The sequence below is a fragment of the Ammospiza caudacuta genome, chromosome 12 (genome assembly GCF_027887145.1).
Source record: "Ammospiza caudacuta isolate bAmmCau1 chromosome 12, bAmmCau1.pri, whole genome shotgun sequence".
Lineage (NCBI taxonomy): Eukaryota > Metazoa > Chordata > Aves > Passeriformes > Passerellidae > Ammospiza > Ammospiza caudacuta.
The window spans coordinates 5,963,620-5,970,061 of NC_080604.1; positions in this window are offsets into that span (position 1 = coordinate 5,963,620).

The window sequence follows — 6,442 nt, forward strand, 5'->3', positions numbered from 1 at the left end:
GAGCTCTTTGTAGTGTGAAAAGGGAAACAAGGGCTTTCAGTTTCAATCTGTGCCTTGCTTGTGCTCTGAGGGGGAGCTGGCGTTCCCACAGTGTGTGCTCCCAGCAGCGACAGTGACAGCTCTGCCACCGTGTGCCAAAGCCACGTGCATGGAGTCAGGCTCAGTGCTGAGCTGCCCTGGGCTCTGGGAGGATGAGCTGCTCTTTGGGGAAGATGAGACACCTGGGGTCAATGCCTGCCCTGCTGTGCTTCCCATTTGGCCATGAGCAGGTCCCTTAGTCCATCTGTGCCTCAGCCCCACGCTAGGGTAATGACCCCACGGTGGCCTTCCATGGTGGAGCCATCATGGTGCAGATGAGTCCATGGGGGCAGAGAGGCCTTCAGGTGAGGTCAGGGTTGGGCAGGAGGACATGGCACAGGGTGCTGTCTGCTCCTGACCCTCTGGAGACACAGGAGCCGTGCAGGGAGGGGGCGCCCCACTGGTGTCCATGCTCTGGGCTGGCTTCTCCGTGTTTGCAGGGCAGGGAAATGACAAAAAAAGGGAAATGACAAAAAAATGACAAAAGCAGGGGAGCCATGTGCTTTGGGGCATCCTGCTGCGGCTGCCCCTGTTCCCCCAGAGCAGGGCATTGTGACATTGTGACACCAGCCCAGCCCCCGGCCTGTCCCAACCCCTCCAGCCACTGCACCTCCAGCTCTGCCCGGAGCCCACCCGGCCTCTCCAGGGGAGAGACACCGAGCAGCTGCCCGGGGGAACGGCCCGGTGTCCATCCCAGCTCCCTGCTGGTCCCCGATCCTGGGAAATACCCGGCACAGGAGCCGCAGCCCTGGGACAGGCAGCTCCCGGGGCCGCTGCCGAGGCGCTGGGGGGATGACAGGGCTGGCAGGGATGGCAGCAGTGCCCCGGGAGCCCTTAGAGCCTGTCCCGGCTCCCGGGGAATGGCAGGGATGGCAGCAGTGCCTCGGGAGCCCTTAGAGCCTGTCCCGGCTCCCGGGGAATGGCAGGGATGGCAGGGATGCCCCGGGAGCCCTTAGAGCCTGTCCCAGCTCCCGGGGAATGGCAGGGATGGCAGGGATGCCCCGGGAGCCCTTAGAGCCTGTCCCAGCTCCCGGGGAATGGCAGGGATGGCAGGGATGCCCCGGGAGCCCTTAGAGCCAGTCCCAGCTCCCGGGGAATGGCAGGGATGGCAGGGATGCCCCGGGAGCCACCAGATCCCGTCCCCGCTGCCGGAGCGCGCTGCTCCGCGGGGCTCCGAGGGCCCTCACCCGGCAATCCAGGCTGGAATTCCCGGGGAGCCCGGCCAAGAGGCTCTGAGAAGAAGCAGATAACAGGTCAGGCACCTCCATCCTCATTAAAATACTTTCTCCGGCGGAGCCCCCCACGCCTGCCCAGCCTGTTCCAATTAGCGCAGCGCCGGGAGCGGCGCTCCCGCTGATGAAAACAAAACACGGCTGGGATTGAAAGCGCCGGGGGAGGCCCAGCTGGGACAGGGTGGCCCCGGGACTGTCACCGGCAGCCGTGTCGCTGGCTGGCAGTGGTGAAGGGCTCATGAGCCGGGTCACGGGGCAGCAGAGCAGGTGTTTCATGGCAGCTCCTGCCCGGAACAGGGAGACGTGGCCAAGCTAAAAGCTCTCTGAGTGGTGCTGAGCATCCCTGTCCGATAGGTTTGGAGGTAGGAAGAAATAATCCCAACATGAATTAAGGATTGGAGGTGGGAAGCAATAATCCCAAGGTGAATGAAGGTTTGGAGGTGGAAGCAATAATCCCAAGGTGAATGAAGGTTTGGAGGTGGGAAGCAATAATCCCAAGGTGAATGAAGGTTTGGAGGTGGAAGCAATAATCCCAAGGTGAATGAAGGTTTGGAGGTGGGAAGCAATAATCCCAAGGTGAATGAAGGTTTGGAGGTGGAAGCAATAATCCCAAGGTGAATGAAGGTTTGGAGGTGGAAGCAATAATCCCAAGGTGAATGAAGGAAATCAATGCTGCAGGTCCTGTGGGCTTGCTGCAGAAAGCCTTGGCATCTTCAAGAAGCAATCAGTGCTGTCCTGGGAGTGCTGGGACAGGCTGCAGCCTGCCCAGGGAACAGGAATTCTTTCCCCAAGGCCAGCTCTCCCTGGAGACACCCCGGGGATGGAGCTGTCCCTCCCAGCCCTTGGGTCTCTGCTGGAATCCTTTACAGGGCTCCCACCAGGACCCAGCCAAGCCCACCCCTCTTTCCCAGAGGCCACCAAGGGGCAGCAGCCCTGGCACTGGGTTCCAGCTGGTGCCCCAGCGCTGCTGAGCTCTGTGTTGGAGCCCCAGGGGTCACCCATGGAAGTTTTACAGGCAGTCCATGGCAAGGAGCACGGGCAGAGCTGTCCCTTGCTGCAGTCCCTCCTGATCCCTGGCCTTGGAGCCCCTGCCAGCTCTGAGCACATGTGGGATCCACCCAGGCTGAGCCTGGAAAATCTGAAGCCCAGAGAACAACTCCGGTGTGGGGCAGGGGAGCCTCCCCAGGGCTGTGCTGGGGGTCAGGCCATGTGGCAGACAGGTGGCAAGGGGGGGGGTTCAGCACTGGGGTATAAATGGCTCTGAGGAATTCAGGGCTGCCCCTGGGGACCCCCGAGCCTTTGAGAACCTGGCCTGGCAGCTCAGCAGGCAGGCACAGCCTCTTCTCTGCCTTCCTTGGGTACTTGACACAGCATTAAACATGGCAAGCCCCCTCCAATGAAGTGTCTCTTCTGAGGAGAGACTGCAGGAGTTGCCCTGTTTAGTCTGGGGGAGAGAAGGCTGAGAGGGAATCTCATTAGTGCAAATAAATATCTCAGAGGTGGGTGCCAAGAGGATGGTGCCAGACTCTCCTCAGTGGTGCTCAGCAGCAGGATGAGGAGTAATGGCCGTGAAGCAAATACAACATTTTCACCTCAACACGAGGAATAACTTTACATGGAGGGTAGCAGAGAACTGGAACAGCTCCCCAGGGGTGTTGTGGAGTTTCCCTCTCTGGACACATTCCAAACCTACCTGGACTCATTCCTGTGTAACTTGGTCTAGATGACCCTGCCTTGACAGAGGGGTGGACTGGATGATCTCCAAAGGTCCCTTCCAACCCCTATAATTCTGTTATTCTGTGAAGGAAATTTAAGCTTCTCAATTGCACTAGGAGGCAAATTGGGAATTTAGTATGCCGAGTCAGCCCAGAGTTAATACACCAAGTTAACCCACACTTGTCCCTCCTCTGCTCTGTCCATGGAGGACCCAATCCTCTGGGAATTTGCCACTTCCCACTGGTGTCCCAGTGTGGTTTGCCCACTCCAGAGCCCTGTGGCACTGCTCTGTGCTGGGAGCTGCCTGTGCTCTGGCAGCATTTTGGGTGAGAGCAGACCTGCAAGGTGCAATAAATGCTGTGACTCCATTCAGCCTTCTCTGCACATTGGACTTGCTGCCCCCCTAGGGCTGGGTGCCCTTGGGGTAAATTAGGAGGAGGAACAGTGGATGTCCCATTCAAGCAGCACATTCAGGAACATCTAAAAGTCCTGCAGGGGCTGGGAGCAGGGGCTGGTCCAGCCCTTCACTGTGCCTGTCACTGTGCCCTGAGACCAGCCCACTGCTGGGCCACCTTCCCAGCCAGATGCCCAAGAGCCAGCCCAGGTCAGGCTTCACCTCTCAGCAGCAAGGGAAAGGTGGGGACTGAGCCAGCAGCGTCTCAAGAAAGGGATTAGCAGGATGTTAAGGGAAGCCAGCTCTTTATCCCTTCATAAACAGTTATTAATACCCTGGCCAGCCTCAGGCTTGGCAATTCCCCACTTGCTTTCAGAGGATGTGGTCCCAACTGGAGCGTGCCTGCAGCTGCTGTAACCTCAGGGAGACAAGCACTGTGCTGTGCTCTTGCTCTGGGTGTCACCACAGACATTCAGGTCCCTCTGATAACACCCAGAGCCCCGGGCTGTCCCTGCCCCCTCTGCCACTGTCACCGAGTGCCCGTGGGCAGGGAGCCCCCTGGCTGGCAGGGGTGGCATCCCGAGGGTCTGCAGGGTGCCAGTGGCAGCTGGGGGCCTTCCTCCCCACCCGTGGTGCTTGGCACACTCCAGCAGGGCTGTCTGGCAAGGGAGGGAGGTCTGGGGCTCACTGCAGCCAGGGGACAGCAGTGGGGGGATGCCCCAGCTGGACGGCATCCTGCTGGCTCCTGGCTGTGATGGCAGAGACGGGGCTGAACCTGGAGCAGCCTCAGCCTTCTGCTGCTGCCCAGCAATCCCTTATCCAACCCCTCCAAAATTCTCTTCCCTTCGTCTCTGCAGATCTGTGTGTGACCTCGTTGCTGAAGGTTTCACTGGGACTCCAATGCTCCCCAGGGCACGCCGTGCTGTCCCAGTGCCACCCAAGCTCTGGCACTTGGTTTGTGGTCCCAGCTTTGATGTCATGGAGCGGGACCGTCACGTCCTGCTCCCACAAATCACTCAGCAGCACGGGCTCCCTCCGGGATTGGCGCTGCCCCAGCCTGGCAGCTCGGGGGAGGCAGGGTGGGCTCGCCATGTGTCTTTGTCCTTCCACCGGAGAAATCGACAGCTGCCTCTCGCTGCAGCTGCCGGGGCATCCATCATCCCGCAGGGGACGGGGAGGGACGGGCACGGCCCGGGCTGAGCAGGGAGGGGCAGGCTGTGCTCAGGGACAGCTGCGGGCAGGGGCTCACCAAGGCTCGGGGCCCGCAGCTCGGGCTGTGCCCGCTCCCCTCACACCCGGCATTGCCAGGGCAGGAGCGCGGGCACCACCCGGCTGAGCCCAGCCGTGTGCGGGACGGGCACCCGGGCCGAGTCCTCTGCACCTCCTGCCCTGGCTTTGCCCTCGGTTCCCTTGCCAGGCTGTGACTCCTTGGTCCCGGCTCCCAAAAGAGGCAGAGAGGGAATCACCCTCACCAGGGCTTGTGCTGGGAGAGGCAGGACAGCCTCAGGAGCCTGGGAGCCAGGGCTTGGGTGCTTGGGATCCTTGGGAAGCACCAGCCCCATGGAGGGGGTCTGGGCTCCCCCCTGTCAGGCCGAGTTCCAGCCCAGCGCTTCTGTCCCCTGGTGGGGACGATCCCTGTGGACGGATGCTGACCGGGATGCGGTGCCTCTCCTCCCCCCGTTCCTTTCCCCCGAGGTTCCCCAGCTGTTGGGAGCCGCATTTCGCCCCCTGGCCCTGCCGTGTAAGCGGAGAAGGCAGCGAGCAGGCTGTGAGCGCGCCGGGGATTATCGGGACACAATCGGGGCTGTGACACCAGCGAGCACATGGCAGCGCCGCTGTCGGTGCTGCGGGAGCTCAGCTCGGCATGTCTCCCTCTCACAGATAATCTACAGCCTGATAAACCCGCTGCCAGCGCCCTTCCCCCGCCGAAATTTGGGCTGCTTTAAACTATTCACGGCATTGCAACACAAAGGGGCTGTCAGGAGGAAATTGGTGCTGCCGCGGATAAACGATTCCCTCCTGTACCCGTCTCAAACAGAGGGGATTTGTCTTTTCTCCGGGCTGCTCACGCTCTGGCAAGGCTTTCCAGGGGATTTTGTGTGACAGCCCAGAACCCCGGACCTGCTGGACTTCTGTTCTGTGCAGAACTCACTGCAGCCTTACAGTAATTAAAGGGAGATCATAAAAATGAGGGAGTGACTTTCTACACCGCCAGATAGTGCTGAGGGGGAAACGGTTTCCAACTAAAAGAGGAGAGATTTAGACTAGATGTCAGGAAAAATTCTTTACAGTGAAGGTGGTGAGGCCCTGGCATGGAGTGCCCAGAGATGGAGTGGATGCCCCATTCCTGGAAGTGTTCACAGCCAGGCTGGATGGGCTCAGAGCAGCCTGACCCAGCGGGTGGCATCCCTGCCTGTGACCATCAGGAACAAGATGATCTTGAAGGTCCCTTCCAACCCAAACCATTCTGTGATTCTGTCCCTTCTGCAGATCTCCAGTAGAAGGGGAGGGAGGGAGGGCACAGGGAAGCTGCTGGGACCAGGGCACCTGGTGGACTGCTGGCAGACTCAGCCCAGCACCGTGGTGTCACCATCTGTGCCACCCATGCCTGGCACTCCTGGTCACTGCCAGCCCCCCAACAAGGCTCTGCCATCCCCTGAGTCCTCCCCTGTGTGTCCTGTGGTGCCTGGAGTATGAAATGTCAGCCCCTGCCTCCCCTTCTCTAGCAGCCCACCCTCACCAGCACTTCCCTCTCCAAACTGAGATGGAAAGAGTTGCAGCTCTGGGCAGTTGATTATTTAAAGCTGTCGGGAGTGTTTAATTTAACCCTGGATTCATCATTCCCAGCTTGTTTCCATCCTCCAGGCACCCGAGCTCCCCCTCTCTGTGTAGACTCTGTGAGCCCTTCCCCTCCAGCTGATCTGTTTCCCGGTGTCCCTGCACTGCCTGGCACAGCCAGGGATGTCCTTGTGCCAAGGGACAAGGGGGCTGTGCCAGGATTTGAGCCGGGTGTCAGGGGGTG